At 44.9% G+C, this 22,810-nt stretch overlaps 2 protein-coding genes across 8 annotated transcripts in view; one reads left to right on the top strand and one right to left on the bottom strand.

Moving 5' to 3' along the window:
• The window catches only part of LOC142582356 (uncharacterized), a 261,253-nt gene that overhangs the window by 36,418 nt on the left and 202,025 nt on the right, over positions 1 to 22,810 (top strand). The gene's annotated exons all lie outside the window — the stretch shown is intronic.
• Positions 1 to 22,810, bottom strand: part of SPR (G protein-coupled sex peptide receptor) — a 252,246-nt gene that overhangs the window by 148,625 nt on the left and 80,811 nt on the right. Inside the window, exon 1 of one of the 7 annotated variants that reach the window (XM_075691970.1) lies at positions 5,600 to 5,624. The exons of the other annotated variants lie outside the window; for them this stretch is intronic. The gene's annotated coding sequence lies outside the window, so the exon portion shown is untranslated. Of the gene's footprint in view, positions 1 to 5,599; positions 5,625 to 22,810 lie in introns of those variants that run through there. 7 annotated transcript variants of the gene reach the window in all.

Below are 22,810 nucleotides of genomic sequence, written 5' to 3'. Positions count from 1 at the left end.
TCGGCATAAATTATATTTACCACGGCGCTGTCTTGCTTCAGCTTTTCAGGACGACAACCAACTAATAAAGCCCATTCTTCCATATCGCTAAAGGAAGTTGCTTTCGAAATCGCGCACAGAAATATAAAAGCTTCATTGACGAATTGGAATAATTAGGTACATAAAAATATAATTAAAAAAATAATAAAAATAATTAAAAGTACATCCAGGAGGTCATGCTGTCATGCCAAAATAAAATTTGTAAGGTGAAGCATGGCCGTGGTGATGGCTTTTCTGGCTACTTAAGAATATTTCTAGCACGACAGTGCTGTAAAGCACTGTGGCGCTAGAAAATGACTACCTGTGTGTATACTTTACAAGTAGCCATTTACCACTCACATTTTATTGGTCTATGGATCAATTGCCACAACACATGCGAGTGATAGAAGCCGACTAAGTATATCTAGAGAAACACTATTACAACAATCCTATTGCAGAGCCGCTAAAATGCTATTTTTCGCCTCCTCATCTCTATCTAGACCACTACTGTCACACTGCTGTCACATACAAAATGAACATTAAGTCTAGACGGATGGTGACAACACAACAAGGCAACATGTAAAGATGCTTTGTAATATCTTAGGATAAAACTAAATAGCAGAGCGCATAAGGAAACAGAGCATGACTGTTCTACCAGAACCTGTCACTGCCAACTTAGAGCTTAGTCTTCCTCAAACGTTCTACTCCTGGCGTTGTTGCTATCACTCGAGCAGGAGGTATCTTCCTTTAGGAAGTACCCAAACTAGACCGCTTCTTGGTCGCCCCAGACCTGAACCAACCCAACCAAAGGGGTTCCTTTCCAGAGATCCAGTGGAATAGCGCGAACATAAAGAAAGAGGCGATATTTTTTTCTTATTTTGCCTTCTAGTATGTCGCTTATCCTGACGTTGAAAGCGGTGGCGCAGCGCAGTGAACGGCGAGCCATCAATTTCTCGTGATCCCGCGGGAATATGCTGCGGCGTAATCCCGGCTGCATATACATCGATGGTCTGAGTGAGGGAAACGCACGCTTCGGGGGAATAAAGGGTGGCTACGGAAAGGAGTAAAATGAAAGGAAAAGCTACCTCCGGGAACAGCCATATCAATGCTGCTACACGTTCCTTTCCTGGGAGGACAAAAAGGACAGCACTGATACGCTTGGAAACACAAGAAGGACTTTTTGTTTCTCGCAGAAAGCACGGAAGTCATTCTTGCCGAAGACATTCGCAAAAGAAAGGGAGAGTAAGTAGGCGAAGCCAAGAGTAAGGGGAGAAAAGGCGCAAGATTGGGACAAGCAGTGTGCACTGCAATACCGGAAGGGATGGTGCTGGTACATGTGGGGTCGTGCGTGAGCTATCGACCTAGCAGGCAACCATCGTCAGCTTTGCCCAAAACGTCAACGTAACCGAAGTGCACCCGAGCGGTACTCCCCCCTTCTTTTTTTACTTGCATCAGGAAGTGGTGCTTAGTGTTTGCACTATTCGTGAAGTCTGTTTGCTGTCTGAAGCCGCATGTCTGTCATATGTGCGTATCAAATATCACGAAAAATTGGCGCACGCTCATTTCTCTTGCAGGGTGATCCAAATTTTACGTGAAAGCTAGTGTTTGCTCTATAGTTCCTGTCATCTTGTCTGAAGCCTTCTGTGTGTAATTTGCTTAACACGCAAGGAAGAAACCAAGGAGCCGGAAAATGTGCCAAATTATGCAACATCTAGGAAGGCTGTACATAAGCGTTGCGGCAAATGCACCAAATAATAATAATAATAATAATAATAATAATCATAGACAGCTTTAGAATAGCGTTTGCAACCAAACGTAAACGCATTACGTACGTAAAGAAATAGCGTCGTCCTCACTGCGCATGCTCCGAAGATTATCGGGTTTATGTGGTTTACGTGCGCTATGCTAACGTACGTTATTTTACGAGTTTGACGTCCGTAATCTTTACGGACGCTAAGAAATAACGTTGTCCAACATGGCGGCACCCATGGCTCCCGCTTCGGCGTGAATTCTCGTGATGGCTACGCTCTCACTCGCGTTGATCGCCAGTAACTATCGTGTTGAGCTTTCGCTTTCTCTAAACTCACCTGAAAGGTTAGTTATCAGCGCATAGCGCGTCCATTTTGTGCGATCGTTCGGTGATTCTGGCGCCTGTAGGCCTAATGAGACGCGTCCGCATAACAACCCCAGGATGGTTGCTAATCGATCATCTTGGCTTGGATACGCTTGGCACGACGCACTAGATGGTGCCCTGTTTTATAGCGTTTTCTTTACCTTTGCGTTTCCGTACGGTAAACTAAAAGACTTGAAAAGATACGCACCTTAACGTCCCGCAAAGGTGCTAATAATAATAATAATAATAATAATAATAATAATAATAATAATAATAATAATAATAATAATAATAATAATAATAATAAAGCCATCATTGATCTCGTGTATTCCATGCAGATGGAGCTAGAATACCATGCCGCAGCCTACACAAATATTTCACGAATGAGTGTACTGTATGCGCACCGTGAATCTGTACCTTGCAATCGCATATTCATCAACGTCGACCAGAAATTGCAACTCGTGAACAAGAAAGCACACTTCAGCACCACCGTGCTTAAGAGAGAGCGGAACACGCAGTCGTATGCCTCCTCAGTCGTAGTGCTATGTGAAAAGTCTTAGCTTAATATATTTTTTAACATTTTGTGCGATATAGTCGAAACAGAAAGCTATAAACAAAGCAAACTCAGAACTGAATAACCGGTTGACTAACCTTCACTGGGATAGGGACAGAGGAGATAAAATGTTAAGAATGAAAGGTAGCTGGCTATAGGGGCAAAAATCTTCGTTGATGGTTCGCGTATCACGAAGCTTGTTCGCCAATAATTCTAAGTAAACGGAGGGCCAGTTTTCAAGTGTCTTAATGGCCTTAAAACAAGTGACCATGAAAAGCGATTACATCCTCTAGTAACCTGTTATGAAAATAATTCATTCCTTGTCGTTTATTACTGTATACACCTTGCGCCTTCTTTGTACAGCGTATACTGGGCTGTCGATAATGAATGGTTTGAAGCGCGAGACCTCTTGAATAAACCATTCATTCATTCATTCATTCATTCGTGGTGCTGTCATTCAACATGGTGCAGTGCGGACATTCTTCTCTGGAATAATAATGCATATATGTGGGTTAATGCTCGCTAATCCACAGATATAGGTGGCTTCGCTCCGCAAACTGTTGATGGCTCGTTAACATCATCAGCAAGCCTCTAGCCGAAGGTTCACAATCAGGGCTCCGGACCATTTTGAGCAGATTCCGTTTATAGAAAAGAATGAGAGAGAGAAAACGAAGCTGGGTTTTGTTTCAAGCTGGCTAAGATCTTCTCTCTATATGATGTTTCATTCGAAGAACCTTTGACAGTATTGATTGGCGTCTTCGGAGACAGACTTCACTCTATTTTCTAAAATAAATCTTACTGGCCCGTTCAGCAAAAAAAAATTTCGCAGCTGGAACTCAAGGCATTTCGTCTAAAGTGTCTCAGATTCACTTCGCTGAACTCCTTCTTGCGCAGTTAGCTGACTGTGAGCGTACCTGCTCAAGTAAAAGAGAAAAATAAGAACTGTCATAACTTCCTTTGTGAGATTCTTCGTGACAATAAGCCACGCGAACGTTTCTTTCAAAATTATTTAGTGTACTACCCTTTGCTAAAGATTGCTCATGAAGGTTCAGGAAATGGTTACGAACAAACAAACAAGCAAACAAACAAACAGAAAGCGCATCGTGTACACTAATAAACTAGAAAGTTAGCGTGAACCGGTGGCAGAAGACTAGGCGGAGGTAATTGCGTCAGTCAGGCCATCGTCCGCGGAATCGGAAGCAGAACTGAGATGCTGTCTCGGACACTCCAGGTTGCAGAGAAGACGGGTGGGGAGGTGTGCGGATGCCGTGTGGAAGCTAGGAACGATACGCCAGGCCAATTTCTCACGCGTGAAGAGAGCGGTTAAAGCTGGCCTGCAGTGGATGGCGATAGAGGTGGTGCAATCCATAGGACCCAGTGTGATACTGCGAAGGTCTGGCCAATAGAGGTTTCGAAATGGAAGGCGGTGAGCCACCCGGAAACTCAGCGGAGCATCGCTCTTCCTTTCAAGTTCAGTGTCTTTCATGTCTTTTCCTGAAGGTTTCATTCTGCGAAGCCACGCTCGGATAATGACCGCTAACGTCGCGTCTGCCAAGTGGCTGCGGTCCTTTGAAGCGCTGATGCCACGTTAGCGGGACACATATGGTGCAGCTATAGAGAAAACACGACGGAAACGTGCTGCATGAGTATCGGCCTGCCTTGGTTCAGCGAAAGTTTGACTTCGTAAATTAAACGTTTTGGAGCGTTTGGAACGCGTACGTATTTGCCAGATTTTTCGACCAAGAATTGTCATTCAACCAAAGAATTAAACAACTAAATAATTAACCAGGCAATAGTAATTGAATCCATTTCTATTTGGTATCACCAGGCTTTAAGCGTATTAAATACAGTAGTGAACGAAATCGTATCATATTTCATGTTTGGGCCCTGTGAGCTAAATTGGTCAGAATGTTTTGCTACTGCATTACGCCTGAAAGCTAGTCTGGAGCAAGGGCCTCTTCAACACGCGAGGCCCTGTTTAATTGAGGTTACTTTCACGGTGGGTGTCTGTGTGGTTATTCAAACCTTATAGCCACCCACCATGCGCACAAAATTTGCATATTCGAAGAATGTATCACAAGCAAACCCTATACATCCACCAGGATGTCAAAATATGTCGGCGCCGGTGAGATAGATTTTAACGATAGATGGAGAGGTTATCTGAACAAAAGGCTGGTGCTACCGCAGGCATTATATACGGGATGATCATTTGTAAGTTTTACGGAATCTCTAAAATTCGCTTTTGGCAGATAGCATTATTCTTATCTTTGAGCTGGATAATTCGAAGGGGTGTACATTACGAGCACGATGAATTGAAACAATTGAATTGAGAATAAATTACTAATTAACTTCATGATTAATTACTTTATGGCAACACATTGTAATTTACCAGTTCTGGTCGGCGAAATTGTAAGACGTACACATTTAAAACGAATTTCCAGGATGAAACCAGTTTCAAGGTATTATTCCCCAAGGTGTAGGACAAACGTATAAGAGCGCGTTTTTTTTTGAAGAGCAAGCGGAACAACAGTGCATTTTTACACCGAATTTGATGGCGCTCATCTCTAAACTGGTGTCCTAGAAATTCGTTGCAAGTAGATACGACTTGCAAACTCAGCGGCTACGATTCATAAATTGCAATGCCTGTCGCAAAGTAATAAATTAGGAAGTTACTGAAGTTGTGTTAATTAGTTGAGAAAGACAGTGAACTTGTGTGAATTAGTTGAGAGATTAGTTGTGGATTTCTTGAGAAAGCAATGCTCACCCTTTGGAATAGTCGAGCTCACGAACTAGAATTATGTTATCTGCAACAGGCAATTTTTAAAATTCCGTAAAACTTAAAAAAATGATCATCCCATATAAGAATTGCTCAAAGAACGAGAGGAACGAAAAAAAGGACACACGCATCCACTTACACAAGAACTCGGAAAAGAGCAGCTGTGACATCCTGAAATTAACAAAGTGGTAGGTGAGCTTTTGGAGGAGCGTAATCAACCAGATCAAGAAAGACAACGCGTGGGCGCAGAGCTCCTCCAAAAGTTCCAACTGTACCAACAAGCTAAATTTTCAGCCCTTCTTGCGCGTGGAGCTCACAGGACCACAGATAAACAAAATTTTATCTATTTCTGTGGTACCAATAAAGGGACAGAGATGGATAACGTTTGGTTTACTGGCGTTGTCATAAAATCCCATTTCCCGATTTGTTCACTTTGTGGTGCTAACTGCTGCCTACATTTCCGTGTTTGTGTGAGGGTGGATGCGTGTGCGTTTTCTTTTCCTCGTACTTTGATCTCTTGTTATGCATTGAACGTGTAGCAGCATGTCAAGCCTCTTGGCTCGGCTAAATCACTCAACCTATATCCTTAAAATTTATTTCACCAGTTCGGGCCTATCTTGACATACACGTTTATGTATACAGATTCTCTGTGGCACATCCTTGGAATGCGCAATTTACGTGCACGGTGGATGGGATAAGCGATCTGAATAACGTAACATGACAGTGCGTGTTCAAGGGACTGCTGCCCTAGGCTCGCGGTATTTCGTAAGGCAACAGGAAAATTCTGAACACTAGCTCACAGGGCCGAAAATGCAAGATATCCCGTGTTTTTGTTCAGTTCTGTATGTGGTTAAATAAGCACAAATAGACTTGTTTCGTGCAGTTAATTCGATGTTCGGGAGGCAGCCCATGGCAGAGTCCTGTCTCCCTAAGGTGTCGAAGTTGGGCTATAGATCAAGTCCGGGAGAATTCCCCAGCACTTATTAATTATTTAAAATCTTATATACACCATTCTCACGATATCAACGGCTGAATATTTTGAAGGAAGATATGCTATGTTGTCAATTTGCGCTGCGCAAACATCACGAGTTGGGAATAAAAGTGATAATAATGATTGGAGGTCCCTCCCCAGTCTTTGACTATGGGACCTCCTAGAGTTACTTTTTCTGTAAAACATTTCAAGCGCATCAATAAACTGAAACTGAAACTGAAAAAAAAATATGCCCAAATATAATTATTTCGGTCTGAAGCCTGGACTAAATTCTGCGACAAACACTTACGAGAGAACTACATGGTTTTTGCTTAGAAAGTTTAGTACAATAGTGTGTTGAGGCTATCTTAGGCCCTGGAGCGGCGCCTTAGCAGGCGTTGATCATACATCTGTGAGGCTTGTCAAGGAAGGGAGTTGGACATCTTCCTATTATACTGCTTACAGTGTGCATCCATGCGCGCACTACCTCTGATGGCTACTGCCATATGACAAGCCGTAATATCTTTATTTTGGGCGAGTGGATTCGTACTTGGTTAAAATGGGGACAGCGCTACTGGGAGAAATACTTTCAAAGAGCTTGCCTCGGGTTTTGTGTATCTTGCCCTCGTCCCAGTCACGCTGCGTTTTAACTAAATAACCAGCTATGACATGATGCTGCACTACAGTAAGACAACCTTGAATTCCGGTGTTTTTCTCTGCACAGTTAAGGATTTTAGCATATTCGGCATCCATGCTATTGTTTAAGGCGTTATAACAATATAAAGACATTAAGAAGCTGAAGAGACGTCAGATACAAAACATTTCTGTTTCCTTCTTAATTTTTTCTTTTGCATTCCATATGCATGCCCCACGAGCTCACACATTTGCGTGGCACTTACTAATTGTGGTCCGACTGTTTTAACTGCGGAGGAGTGTGAGGACTTTATTGGGTATAAGAATCCCATACAGCATCAACGTTGGACCATTAGTGTGACAAAATGGGTACCAAGAGAAGGGAAGCGCAGTAGAGGACGACAGAAGACTAGGTGGTGCGACAAAATTAGGAAACTTGCGCGTGCTAGTTGGAATCGGCTGGTGCATGACAGGGGTAACTGGAGATCGCGGAGAGAGGCCTTCGTCCTGCAGTGGACATAAAAGATTATAATGATGATGATGATGATGATGATGATGATGATGATATCAACGCGAACTAAACTGCCAAAACACCGCGCGTCGGGCTCTGTCCGCGTCGCAGATGGCTTTGAAGATACAGCGGCCCAGGTAGGCGCGCGCGGCCGTCCAAAGTTGAAGGACCCTCCCCTCCTCCCGATCCCTACCCTCTCCCCGGAGCTTTGCGTGCCGCGGAAGACGGCGAGATTCCTCCCCACTTCCCTCCCTTTCGTGCAAGAGACTGAGTCGCTTTAACCGGCTCACCCTCCCACGCTTTCACTCGCACAAACAGCACACTGCGCGCGGCGACCGGTTTATTGCTCTTTCATTTTATACTAAACCGCAGGCCGCGCCGGCGGCAGAAATCCGTCTGGAGCGTCCGTATAATTGCTATCGCCATAAAATAAACAAAGGAAAAGCGAAGGAACGTGAACAATGAGAAAACATAAATGCTTTGTTATTCGTTTTGTTCCATGTCAATAACGTGGCCCAAGAAAACATTCATCGCAGTACGTTGCGGCGAAAGTAATATCATTTTGAATTGGTAATCGTGCCTAATGCCTAGTAAAGGTTAAATATTCGAGAATATCGACTCAGTCCAGCACTCTTCCTAAATAGCCCTCATCACGGTTCACGTTATACTGCACTGCCGTAGCCTTCTCCTTAACAGGTCGCAATGAACTTATCAAAAGCTGATAATCTCTGTAATCCGGCTGCGGGCACACTCCCAGCGTACTTGTTGTATCCATCCAGTTTGAAGACGCAGATGTATGGCTTGCTTTCTTGAGCTTTTGAAGGGACATCGAAAATCTCGCGGGTTTCGAGCAAAATTGCAAAATAGACCACAATGTTTTTCGCGCTATAGGCCTTTTTAAGCTGACGTTATCCTAGCTGCAACACTCCGCGATAACAGAAGACGAGGAGAACGGGATGAGAAAAACCGACTTAGGAAGAACGAAACTGACGGAACAAGAAAAATAAGAAAGGGGGCGAAACGCTATAGAGGCGTGAGATGTCAAGCGTGCCATTTGATCTTTCATTCGCGTTTCTCCTTCTGCTGTAATTCACACTCGAGGGCGTATTTTTCAACCGTTGGCTCACCAGCGACGAAGAGTATCTCGAGTTGTTCTAAGCTGCTTTAGCAGCATGGAGAATAATTGATCACGACACGCGGTAAAAGGGATCGGGCGAGATTTTAGTCGGCGATCCCCCGCCGCCGGGCACCGACCGGATCGGGCGGAAGGAATGTTCACGGCGACCCATGCTTGCCGTTTCGGCATGTGTCCCTTCCTGTGTTGGCTGCTTAGATAAGGAGTTCGTCTTTCCGCTTAGACTGTCCCGTCCCAGTTACTCTGTACATCGCGTTGCGTGTTCACGAGTCGAGCAACCCGATTACGACATCTGATAAGGCATCGTCACAGCTTTGTCGTGGCGAATCGGAGCGTGTAATAACATCTCAGGCACCGCCCCCTCGGCATTCGGTCTTTCGATGAGAACGGACAGCCGGTGCAACTCACTGGAGTGACTATAACAGCGGCCACATAAATACGTGTGGTTGCTTCCGTTGCTGTTGTTGTTATTGTCCTTGTTTTACCTGTCATCGTACTCGTCTCTCTCGTCATTTGCTTACAAAATGTCAGTCTGGGAAAACATGAGAGCAGCTTAAAAAAAGGGTGTACCAGCGAATACACAAGGACGCACACAGAAGAAAAAAAACGTTAGACACGCATGGGCGCTATTTTTTAAACTGTAACATTACAAATGGCACAGAACGACTCGCTTTAAATCCGAGAGCACTTGCTGTCCGTGCACTAAAAACCAACAAGCGGAGCGCCGTGTCGTCGGCTGCTAAGAACTTGCACGACGGTTGCAGGGCCTGCACTTTCTCAGTAGCGGGTGTAAGAGCGGTGCGAACTTGTGCAGAAATTACTCCTGCACGAATTCAAATCCAATAGCACAGTCGAGGCGGAGGGGCATGCAGCGTCAAATAAAGGAATAAAGTGAAGCACTCACTGAAATAGTGCAAGAAGTGCAGCCATATTGACGACAATCGTGTTTTGAATGGTCTTACAAGCACACGTCAGCTGACCTCTAAGAGATGGCGGCGCTCACGCTCGCGGCACCCCTGAAGTTAAGGCCGTGTGCAAAGAACCCAGATGGAGCGAGTAAGGTAGCGCAGTAGATATGGTGGAACGGGATCACGTGGTCATACTCTGCTTGCTAATCGAGCACTGGGTCCGCCATCTTGAGCTGGCCAAATGAATACGCTTGCAGATTCATCTTAAAAATTTTTGTGCGCAAACAAACAGGGACGAAGAATAGGGGCAACACAAGGACGAGCGCTTGTCCTTGTGTTGCCCCTATTCTTCGTCTGTGCTTGTTTGCGCACAAGAATTTTGAAGATGAATCTGTTCCAACTAGGCCGACTCCCAGTTACGCTTGCAGAGTTTCGAATACCCGCCATTGTTGTCACAAACAGTTAAAGAATGCATCGTTACTGACGGCTACGATTTCAGTGATGAGCAACGTACTTAAAATTCACTGTAATCACTGCGCTGAAACTTTATGGTCACAAGAGGGTCTGTTATAGCTCGGAGACTCGCTAATTTAAAGCAAAATTCTAACAACATTGCAAAAACGTCTGCGCAAGCGGCTTGCGTAATGTTCATATGCTGTCCCCGGAGTAATATAATACCGGAACGCTTTTTTTATTTCTTATGTGTCTGCGAGTTAGCCGTTTGGAAGATAGATGCGAATTAAGTGCAAGTTAGGTGTCTGTGAGAAGTAACCTGCTTCCACGAAAACTGCATTTGTGCGCGCGCTGCTGAATTCCCTGAAATACCCACACCTTCGAATTATGGAGGTACGTTTTATAGCGGAAGCTATTGGGTTCTTTAGCCAACTTTTGTGGCATTGATGGCGCAAATCATCCGGGGGATCATCGTAATAATGTTTCCGTAGAAGAGCAATTAAGTCGCGTAGAAAATATTTTGTTGTCCTGAGCTGCACACTAAACACGGTAAATTTTGCAAAAATTGACATTTCTATATTGTTGTTGTTGCTAACTGGTGCTTCCGTCATTATAATGACAATTTTCCCTACGTGATGCTAATACAACGTAAGGAGCCTATTTATTACATTGGTCTGCATACTTAAAGGACTCAGTCAGGCGTAACTGTGGCGCCAGATGTCGTTTTAAAGCGTGTATGACGTGACATTTGGCGCTTTATGTTGAGTGTATGCCACCCCTTCCATATTTCACGACATTAATTCGATCTGTTGACCTAACAGAAATTACCAAAAACATCCAAGCCGCATTGGCTTTCTGCGTTATTTACAGTAAAGAACAGCACTTACTTATCAAAAATACGGAAATAAGGATATTCATAGAAGTCGTGGCGTAATCTTTCTTTTTCCAAAGCATACACAGAAGTATAGAAGGTAAAACGGTGGTTGGCAGCTCGACACCGGAAGGGGCACAACGCCTGCCTACTCTCCTGGAAGATTTAATCGCGCATCCATAGCGACGACTGAGCCATGGTATCATTTCCGTAATATTCGTCACTGTAATGCCGTCGCCGTCGTTGTGCGATTATCGCCGTCCTGCCATCTCGTCGTCGACATCGCGCCGTGGTGTCAGCTGTCATCCTCCCCGCGCTGTCGTCGTTATTCTGTCTCGACGTTGTCGTCCTGCCGTCTTCCTCGTCATCATTGTATGCCGTGTCGTCGTTGTTCTTGTCGCCATGCCAACCATTGCTACATCGCTTGCCACGCAATTGAAACGACGTTCTTCTAGTGGTACTGCACGATATTCTGTTCATTTTTTTTTCATCGCGCAAGTATGCATTCCAACCGGCCTGGGGAGGAACGCGTCCCTCATTCTTGTGAGAATAAGATCGGGGAAGCAGCGAGATTGAAAGCATCCTCTCGGCAGCGTCAATCCCCCCCGCCTATTGCCTGTCTTTTTCGCCACGGCACCGTTTCCATTTTTCGCCACCGGAATTTTATTTGCACGCACATCCCCCCGTTCGGTTCTTCCATGACGCGTCCTTCTTCATACAGCAGGGTCGCGTTGAGCTTTCCTTTTGGACAGTCGACCGAACGCCCACAGGGATCAGCGCTCTTGTAGAAGGGCAGCCGAGTGTTTTTTTTCGCTATTCCTGGTTCCACGCTGGCATTAAAACGAGAGTGTATTTCGTCTCGCGCATTTCGCCAAGCCAGGCTGTCAGAGTTATCATAATATAACAACTTATGTTTTCTTTTGTTTCTTTGTTTTTGCAGTGATAGCTGCATGGCGTCTCGTCTTCTGGGATTCCTCTCGTAGGCGCCTGTAGCCGTCACTCGCCGTCTGATGCTAACATTAAAATGAAAAGTAAGTATAAGATGATAGGAAAGAGAATGCTTTAACAGCAATCGAACGTAGAAATTTCCACCTACTGTTTTCGCATCGGCATGGTGGAGCATGCCGTCTGCAACTATTGTAATTGCGACGAGACCATGGCAGATATTCTGATGTAATGTCTTCCCAAGGGACACTGTGCGTGTCGCTTGAAGACGAATGAATGGCAAAGCATTCACAAATGAAAATATATTGGGACCATGGATTCGACCGTCATTTGTACAAAGAACTGAGGCGCACTTCAGATGACGGCGCTTTGCGACCCCCTTTGACTGCGTGGTGAATGCTGTTGTGTTTGCACCCATAATATGTCATTCCCTTCCTTTTGTTCTTCTCTATCCACTTCCTCCTTCCCAATTGTAAGGTGCCAAACAAGGTAAATCTTGGTTGATCTCCCTGACTTTCCTATTCTTTCGTTTTCTCTCTCTCTTTCTCTCTGCGCAGTAAAATCGCAGCTATTAAAACGGTAAGTTTATAGTTTTGACACACGCTAATCACGTACGAACAGCGCAAGCTTAAGAACACCTGCCGTCAACGCTGTGTTCACGCCTATTCCTCGCACCTATATGGCTTGCTTGCATTCTTTTTTTTTCTACTTTGAAATGTTAAGCTTGGTATCCTATTTCAAACTTGTTCCGCAGTGCTAAAAATTTGCGCGATGCTACTTTGCTCAAATTTGATATGATTCGCGATTCGTTGTTATCTGGCAGGTGGGTGCCTGCCGGAAATGTGACTTTCGAGTGCATGTTTGGAGATTCCGCTTAAAATATCTCTCCATGGAGAGCTTAATAGCTTCCAAGTGATTGATTATCGCTCACTTGGATTAGAAAAATCTCGTGGATCTAACTTGCCTCTATTTTACCGAAACGCTCTATACAAACAGACTATGCAGAAACTTATAGGCGCACTATGGATAAGCAGACAATCAATTTAGTCCGACGAATTATCGTTTCGAAACTCTATTTCTCTCAATTTTTCAATAACCAAATTGATTATAAGTGAGGAAAGTGCAGGTCAAAGTTCAATTTCTTTTATATTATTTCGCGCCATAACTGCCGTGCCGGTAGGTCAGTGTGACGTCACGAACGTCAAAACATTGTTTCTTAGCCATTGCCGATGAACAAATATTCTTGAAGCTTGCTCGGTTAAGCCTTTGTTTTTTTTTCTATAATACAATATAGTCTATCCTTTTCAATAAGCAGATTACAAGGCCCTCAATCGCCGTCCGAATTCGTGACGACAAAGAGACCTGGTGCAAGAACTTCAAGGGGGTGTCGCCACTCTTTTGGTGTTTGCGTCTTTTGCGGGTTTCCCAATTCTCTTGTCGAGGTAAGAGTTGCGTTTTTTTGGTGTTGTAGGATGGTAATTTAATAATACAGCCGAAGCTGTCTTTCTCTTTGGTGTACCTTTATTTCTAGAACTCTGACTTACGTGTTGCCACGGTATCCTTGAATTCGTCCGAACCAAGCAGGAAAAAAAAAAGTCAAAAGTAATTTTGTCCACATTCAGGGAGAGCTAAACGTATTCCATTCCATCTACGTGGCGTCACAACATCTTTTTTTTTTTTCACAATCCCTAAATTTCTGTCCGTTTTGCTGAAGAGAGAACAGAATTATTCTACAAAACCGTTTCTTATCGCAACGAAATTTCTTTTGTTCGGCAGTGTGACGAGCGCGGCGGGTTTAGAGAAGAAAGAGTGGTAAACTTACCGGTATTTCCACGAAAATAAGAATAAGTAAGCACTTATGAACGCGCGAAAACATCTCTTTGGGAACGAACCCTGGCGAGTAGTGTAAAAGCGGCACTCAGAGTAGCCGCCAAAAGAGGATAACTAAAGAAAAACAAAAGGAATTATGACCGCGAAAGTGCCGGTCACCAGAATAAAAGCCCCCCCTCCCCTCGCCCTTTCCGAAACGCGCCATCACAACATCAGAGAGGCTGACACAAACGAGAAAATATGGCGCGCAGCCGGCGGAACATAGAGGGACCCAGTTGGCTGGCGGGACGGTTCCGCACTACGGCTTTCAGTGCAACTCTCCCGCGCTTCCTCTCTTTTCTGCGAGCGTGCATGGTTGCCTACACACTTCCAGAGGGCTCGCGTTATGGAGCTGCCGGTCGTATACTTTCGCTCGCGTTTTCTTCTTTCTCCACTGCTGCCAAGGGCGACAGCAAGGAAGAAATAAAACAGCGGATGCATAGACGCCGGACGGCCGTAGCTAAAGCACACAGACCTGGTCCGCCCTTCAAGCTAGTTCCCCTAGGGACTTCCGTGGAGGCCCGCGCTCTCCGCTAGCAGGCCGTCAGCGGCGAGGAAGGATTAATGAAGTAATGGACGCGCACCCAAGTGCTCAGTTTTACTCCAATTAATTACGGCCCACATGGAAGACCAAGAAAAACAGCCCATAGTGCGTTTTCTTCTGTGGAAACACCGTACCGTGTCTTGCGACTGGGGGTTCGTTTTCAAGGTCTCTTTAAACCTGAGGACGAATAAGCGAGAAATCTGAGCGGCTCTCTTGGTGCGGCAGGGCTTGCTTATACCTGTCATCGTCAGGGTACCACGAAACGCATTCTGTGAAACGCATTGAACGTGGCTGCTGGGTGCTGCTGCTGCCTTGCCGAATAGCAAACGCATGAAAAAAAAGTTTAATTACTTGCCCGATTGTGGGATCGAACCTCGGTCCCTGAGCACAGCAAGTCCGATGCTCTAGTAAAAGGCCCCGATTTTTTTATTTTTTTTTTGTCACGTACGCTTCTATAGTTGCAACACCATCTAGCTCTTTGAGATGATCGCCGCGTGCGTGAGATGATACATTACGTGGCACGGGTGCGCGAAAGAACATGCGCGCGTGCAGGTGCCCGTTACGCGATAGACGCATTAATTAAATGGACAGATTTTTCGCATTTCGCTCAGCGTTTCACGAATCGTTCGCTTCACGTGGATTCCAAGATTTGCGTTGAAACTTTATAACTTTCTCACAGCGCAGCTACTAGGCGCCCGTTCCTGGCTTCAGCCTCGGCGCCCCTCGGCGTAACCGGGCGATCGCGCTCGTGCCACTGCTTGCGTGGAGTTGGGCGTCGTCTTCTTCCACAGCTGGCTCCGCTGCCGCTCCTCATGCCAGCGGTCCCACACTGCCCCTCCCTTTGCGAAGGCGCTGACGGCACTGGCCCACTGCCAGTCGGTGGGGTGATTTTGGCCTCATATTCTTTGCCCCAATATATCTTGGAATGAAAACATGCATAGAGCTGCGCCCAAATTTTGCGTTAGGGAGTATCATAATCGTCGGACGCTTTTCGTTCTCATGATGTATTTATCCAAAGTGAGTCTTCCAGAATAACGCCTAAATGCCATTATAAGGATATAATACGAAGGCAGTAGACACAGAATTTGCGATCGTTTCAGCTGCCCGCTCGGTTAAGCAGTATCATTTTGCCTAAACGGTACTCCTGCAACAAGCTTCACATTATCTGTCGTTATACGATACCATCTTTTGCTTGTTTCAAGGCTACCAATTTTTTGAGGATCAAGAGCTTCCAGAAACACAATAAAATACAGAAGTATTAAAAGCATGCCACAGTGGTGAACAAAGAAATGCAGCTGAATTCTCTCTTTCATACGAGAACGTAAAAAAACGCCTTTCTTTAAAAAAAAGGAAGAGAAAAGAAAGCTCGAGAACGGGAACGTTGTAAATTATCGTTATAGCATTTATCGACCAGAGTAACTTACTACATACATATACAGTAACTGTGTCAAACCACCAATGTCCAAGAAATATCCGATAAAAAATATCGGCCAGTGCTTGCCAGAAAACAAACAAAGAAGTAAGAAGAAGGATAAGAAACACTGGAAATTGTGGGGCACTGCCGCAGTTTAACGTGCCGCCTGTCTACTTTCAATGACGCGTGAGAATGGGTGATGGTGGGGAAACGCCATACGGGGGGCGAGACAAGAGTTTATGACCGCTTCAAAGAGACATATGCCGAGGAATGAAACGCAATACAAAAGAGAAGAAAAATGCGAAATGCAACTGCCACCCGTGACCATTGAGCGCCCCGGTAATGAAATGCTGATAAAAGGACTTCACTCCGTCGTTCGGAAGCAAGACCCTGCCCGAAGACGAGGCATCGTAATGAATGTGCCATCCGAGGAAAGCGGGACAGCTGGGCTCGGCCACTTTGCAAAAGGGCGTATCGAGAAAAAGAAATGAGAGAAAATAGGGAGCTGGAAGAGCAAGCCCGTTGAATTGAACTAATTAGGTTTCGTTCTACTGTGCAGGCTTTAGCTTCAGAAGCATAAGCAACTACTTCGCTGGAATTCGCCTCGCGGCCGTTCATCACGACTACTTCGTTCGAACTTGCACATAAATGCGGAACAGCACCGCTTTGGTGGCAATTCTGCACTCTGGACGTTTTTCCGTACCTTTTCGAGAGAGGCAGCATTGCCTAAGCTTTTGAAGCTTCAAACGCAGAAAGAGAAACCCGCTTGGGCGTATGCTCATGAAAATCGTTTCCTGTTTCCTGTGCTGTGACGTTTCTGAGCAAGCAATGCTTGGCTACTTCTGCGAAAGCATGGATTGTACGAAACACTCGTGAGCCACTTGCTGCTTGCACAATTAATTGGAAGCGATCTATAAGTAGCCTTACAAGCAACATTAGGAAGCACGCAAATTCGCGTTTTTTCATATCGTATGAGTACTGCGGCAGAAGTTGTAGTTTCGTGTGTCTCTTCGGTGATGGTCACTTCTACCGGCATACCAGCGTCTGTGAAGAACCACAAACGTTCTTATAATAATAACGCAACCTCATCATACATGGTCAAGTATTCAATGTCACCGAGCACTTCAGCTCTCATTGCTTTTATTGCGATTATAATTTTAAGCTTACTTCGGCCATTTTGTGCTTCCCCGTCTCCAAGCATATTTACGCCGCTTTTCGACTAAATACTCTTTTAAATTTTTATGATGCTGGGCGGATCCGAAACAGACTCACATGGGATTCCCAAGCACTGCGATCCGGGGCTTTAGCGCTGAGCCACGAGTAGCCGTAAGCAGCGAGGTCCTTAGCGTTAGCGCGCACCGGCGCTCCACCTGTGTGATCGCGGAGGCCATGCAATCTCGGCGGGGAACACTGCCTCTACATGGCGCAGCGTGTCGAGAGGGAAGTATGAGCTGGAATCTGGAAAGGAGTGATGGTGCCAGCGCTGACGTTCGCAAATGCCATCCTATGGTTAAAATCGGATATCTTGTCGGGGTTGGAAGTTATGCAAAGATCAGCAGGCCGGTTGGCTTTGGGAGCCCACAGTAAAACCAGAAATGAGGCAATGCAGGGTGACGTGGTATTGAGCCCTTTTTGAAGTCACAGAAGCACAGAGAAAAATTAGTGTTGAAGAAAGACTCTGTATGATAGATGAAAATAAATGGGCAACTAAAGTGCACAGAGTCTGTACTTGAAAAGCATGGACGCAGACAGGAAGAAGAGGTCAATAAAGTTTGCAACCGAGTACAGGGCACTTGCACCTGTAAACAGACAACCAAGAGTGATTAGAAAGAAAGTGAGAGAAATAGACACAGTTCACTGGATGGAAATAATGGAAACAAAAAGGACCATGAAGATTTGCAAGAATGAGAAGAAAGAGGCTGTAAGGGAAAACCTGTACGATAATACAATGGGCAGTGCCTTGCTATTTGAGTCTCGAGCCGGTTGTCTCAGTACAAAAACATACCCGAGCAAATATTCGGAACTAGAGGAGGCATTTGTACGCTACAGCAAAAATCCGGAGACGACTGAGCACGTCCTAATAGAATGCGAAGGGATACACCCAGTGAGAACCGTAGGAACGTACCCCTTCCGGAAGTACTTGGGTTTAAAGCGGACGGAAGCGTCAACCGATCAGCAGTCGAGATAAACAAGAGACCTTTGCAGTATTGGGGGGAGCAAAGCAGGGAAGAGATTGATACGAGCGGATCTCTTACATTCGCAGCTAGCGGTACAAGGGAGATGTTGAAAGAAAAAAAGATAAAGGAGATGTACATAAAAATGCTAAATAAACAACATGTTTGGCCTACGTGATTAAATAAAGCAGGCTAGGCGACCATATGTCACTGCCCCATTCCAAAGGGGACGCCATAAAACCATCCTCACCATCGGAAATGCGAAGGAGGAGCCCGCTGCAGTACATGGTTTATACATGACGCGTCTCGGGCGATGGCAACGTGGCGTGTCGCTGTGTTGCTTGAGTGTTAATCGTATTAACGTCTGCAGTGATCAATAACTGCGTTCTGCCCGAGTTTTTTACTTGACACGTCGTGCAATGTTTGTGAAATATCAATTGTGGGCACAGCAAGGCTTGGCTTAGCAGGAATTGTCTAAGACTAGTCGGTTTATAATTATAGGCCAACTGCACCAAACTGCACTTTGGCAAAATATTTAATAAATGATTAGTGTACACTACTGAAGAAATCTTGTCAAAGCCGCAGGCTCGTGATTGTATAATTTTCTTATTAGCAGACTTTTAGCAGCGCTTTAGCAGGGAAGAAGTTTGGGCGTGTTGGTAGTTCAGTCGTAAACTAGGATACATAGCGTAAGAACGACACAAGGACGAAAGAGGAACACGGGACGAGCGCTAACAAGTAACCAAAAAACAAAGATCAGGAGGAACACCATAGGAACGGCATAGAACAACCAACATACCCAAACTTCCTCCCTGCTAAACTGCATTTCCAGTGCATTGGGCCTTCCCTATGCTGCTCCTCCTGATCTTTGTTCTTCGGTTACTCGTTCGCGCCGTCCCGTGTTCCTGCTCCGTCCTTGTGTCGTTCTTGCGCTGTGTATCCCAGTTTACGATTTCAGTAGCACTTAATCAGAAGACGCATGCACCTGGTGGATGGCGGCCATTACCCAAGTCCCAGCACGTCGGATCCCAGATTTTTCATCCTGTCGCAGGCGCCCCAGCAGGGGGCACCGCCTAATCTTGGAGGTCATGCCGGTAAACGGCGCATTCTAGGCCATACGTCACTTCCGGCGAGTGGTAATGGCTTTTTTTCTTTCGCTTTCGGTATGATAAACAACCTTTTTTATCAGCTTTGCGTGACGCTTCCAGTCGTATTTCAGACGTAAAATATTGCACGAATGTTCCTCTGTAGATAACTATCCTAATGTAGGCATTCTACGTTGTCCAGGTGTGCGTTGCGGTTTGCTTTAAAGCAATAACCGTGGCATTCATGAACACGGGAAAGATGACGGGACGAAGCGTTCATCCCGTCACCTTTCTTGTGTCCATTGTGGTAACGCTATGATTACTGCTTTAAACAATACAGTTTTCGCTCCTTCGTTAATGATCGTGAAATTACAACCGCATGTTGAGAGGGGCTAAATGGTTATTGGGCTTTTATGTAGGGCACAGTTTTTCGCCTTTCATTTGGTACAGAATACACGATTCAGTCTGACGCTTCATTTGCCCTTTTTATCCTATCCAGAAATAATGGGGATGATGAGAAATGTATTCAGATCAGAAATAATATATATGATCAGTTGGAAGTCTATCTATCTTAGAATCGACGCTATAGTTCTTCTGTGCTAAAGCTACAATCGCTCAAGTTTGCAACTGTCCATATGTTTGTTTCGTCGTCAATCTGCCCAGTGGGCTTCAGTCAACAGTATTTTCTGATGTATAAAACATGTTTCATTTGCAGCCATCTAAAGTCGCTCCAATTTTCTTTCGAAGCTAAGCAAACTTAGAAGGAATCCGATCAGTGCCCTTCGGAGTGCAATCAAAGTCATTAGGTATGCGACCTGCCGCGGCTGCTTAGTGGCTATGGTGTTGGGCGGCTAAACACAAGTTGCGGGGTCGAATCGCGGCCACGGCGGCCGCATTTCGACGGGAGCTAAATGCGAAAACACCCGTGTACTTATATTTAGGTGTACGTTAAAGAACCCCAGGTGGTCCAAATTAACGGAGTCCCCCACTACGGGGTGCCTCAGAATCAGATCGTGGTTTTGGCACGTAAAACTCCATAATGTAAGTTTAATTAGGTATGCGAAGTAAATCCTTCGCTGGCTACCAACAACTCATTCCTTCATCTACTGATAGCGTGCAACAACAAAAGCAGCAACAAAATAAACACTAACATTTTTATTTGCAGCGGTGATCAGGCGCATTATAAAGTAGCCGCTAATTGAATGCCCTAGCCACCGATTTGTTGCCCAATTTTTGTGCATGCCCGAATACGTGCAGGATTCACTAAACGCGCTGCGTGAAGCACGTGGGACGCAGATAAAAGAACTGCGTCATGCGACTAGCTGTCTGTGGAAAATCGGAAATACCTTAGCCCCAGTATAAACAGGTTGTCGTCTCCGCATTAAGAACACTGAAATGTGTTGCGAATGACGAGGGAAGAAAAGACTGTTAGGGAAGGCGCCGTTACCCGTGTCACCAAGTCGACGACAAAGCCGACGCTGACGTAAGCACAATGACAAGAATCACGATCGGAATGCGAGCCTGATCACCAACGTCTCAGACCTACATGTACTTGTCTGGTAATGACGCCAATGAAGAGCGGGCGCGGCAGTCAAGACCGCTTTACGCGACTATCCCACAGGTCGCCTCAAGCTATTGTCTCGCCTGTTTTGATTCGGCTGTTTGACCGTATACGCTTCTCGCATGTTCAAATTATTGTTTCCGGTGTCATAACGCTCTAAAGAAAGTAAGACGCTATGTACGAGATGTTGAGTCTACTGCGCCGGTGGAAATAAAATAACGAAGTATTTGGGGCTTACTTCCATTTGCGATTTCGGCAGATATATTAAGTGAACTTGTTGCCGTGAGTTGTTTATTATTGTTTACAATACCCATTGGGCGATATTTATGTATGTAAATAAATAAATAAATAAATAAATAGATAGATAGATAGATAGATAGATAGATAGACAGATAGATAGATAGATAGATAGATAGATAGATAGATAGATAGATAGATAGATAGATAGATAGATAGATAGATAGATAGATAGATAGATAGATAGATAGATAGATAGATAGATAATCTCCCTTGTCGCCAGGTAACGAGTGTAACACGGCTTTGTTTAAACTTTTGGCATATTCTCCCGCACTGTCGTAGGTAAAAGGAACAGAACGTATGCGCATATTTTTTTGCACCGTCGCTTTCATTAATTTCAACGCTACACCACTATTTTTGATAATGATTTATAGTACAGCCATTGGCTTACTATATTATGTTTCTGACTGTGAGCCAACCAGCTGAAATCCCTAGAACTGGTGCATACCCGTTCACAAGAAAGCGCGACAGAATGAATATGAAAAAGCTGGTCACATTGTTGCTGCTAATTATGAAGCTGGAGCTAATGAGTTACACATTTTGGAAGAAGACGCGCGTAAACTTTTCGGGAGATAGGTAGAACCTCACGAAGACAGCGACTTGAGAGTTCTCATGTTGTATAGTTCTAAATATTTCTGAATAAGTTCAATGTACAGTGACTCGTAAAGGTTGACAAGTTGCTCGCACCTTGCGCTGCGTTAATGTATATATTTTCTTGTGGTAAGGAAATCTGTCTGAACAGACTTCTCTTGCCTCTTCTCACAGTGTCAAAGAACTACGTTGTCCTTGATTCTGGTGACAATTGACATGAACATATCCCTTGGAGGGGTTGTTCTCACCTGCTACTTTCTTTTTTCATTATTATTAATGTCCGCTTTCTAAGGCTCAGACAATAGGCTATTGGTGTAGTTGATACCCACGAAACTCGTCAGTCAATCACATTACGCTCGCGTCTATACAAAGATTTCGCACTTTTGTCAGCCCACTTATTTTTCAACGCGCCGATTACAAAGGGAAGTAAATAACGCTATGTTGTTGTTTACCGACGTTTAACTGCGTCCTTTTTTGAAACAGTGAATCCTAGATAAAAAGAACTTGCCGTAAAAAAACTTCTCGCAGAATTTTGTTATAAGTACCTTCACGTCTACTTTATTTGCCTGTACGATACCCGTAGTACTTAGGCTTAAGCATAGAACTTTGCAATTTTTCGTGCTGTGGAAGCTATGCTTTGGTTTTCCAAGTTAGCGAAAGAACGAATCAGCATTACAAGAAAAAAAATCAAGAAACTAATAAGGATCTCGATACTGAAGTGATGCGTATCTCCTTAACTCAGTAAATGCGAACAGCATTTATGACATTCCGACTCCTCCATACACTTGAAGACTACTACGCGACCTTGAGAATCCTATGTGAGCGCTGTTCTAAATGTCAACCAGCGAAGTTTCGTCCTCATGCCGTTGTGTCCGTTGTCATGGTCCGAACGGCTTCGTTGTGCTTCCGCACGCGCCATACCGTGCTCGTAACAGGTGTTCGTAGTAGGGACTTTAGCGGTGCTACGGAAAGTACGGTATACGGTGCGGTAAGTGCGTAAAACCGTACCGGTCGAGGACTGCGCATGCGCCAACGTTACCGTACGGAATGACTTTCCGTACCGCGTACTAGACGTTAAGGAGTCGGTAAGGCTCGGCTGGCACCGCGTGTCGCGAACCGAGCAGCACCAAGCCAAAACATTGAGAAGCTGATATCGGCCACAGAGTCCACGTCTCGGGTGCTTTTTTTACCGTGATAATACCAAGGCAAGAGTTTACTTTAAATAGCCTTCTGCGGAGCGACGAAGTGACAAGAAGTAAACAGTGGCATAAAAAAAAAACCAGGTAGGTGGCGCCATCTAGTGATGCAGAGTTTATTTAGAGGGGACGCAGAGTTTTTATTGCAGTAACTAACTATATTCTACTTATCTGCTCATGTAAAGCGTCAGCA

This window comes from Dermacentor variabilis, chromosome 5 (assembly GCF_050947875.1).
Source record: "Dermacentor variabilis isolate Ectoservices chromosome 5, ASM5094787v1, whole genome shotgun sequence".
NCBI lineage: Eukaryota > Metazoa > Arthropoda > Arachnida > Ixodida > Ixodidae > Dermacentor > Dermacentor variabilis.
The sequence above is the reverse complement of the archived record's forward strand: the minus strand, read 5'-3'. Positions and strand labels throughout refer to the sequence as shown.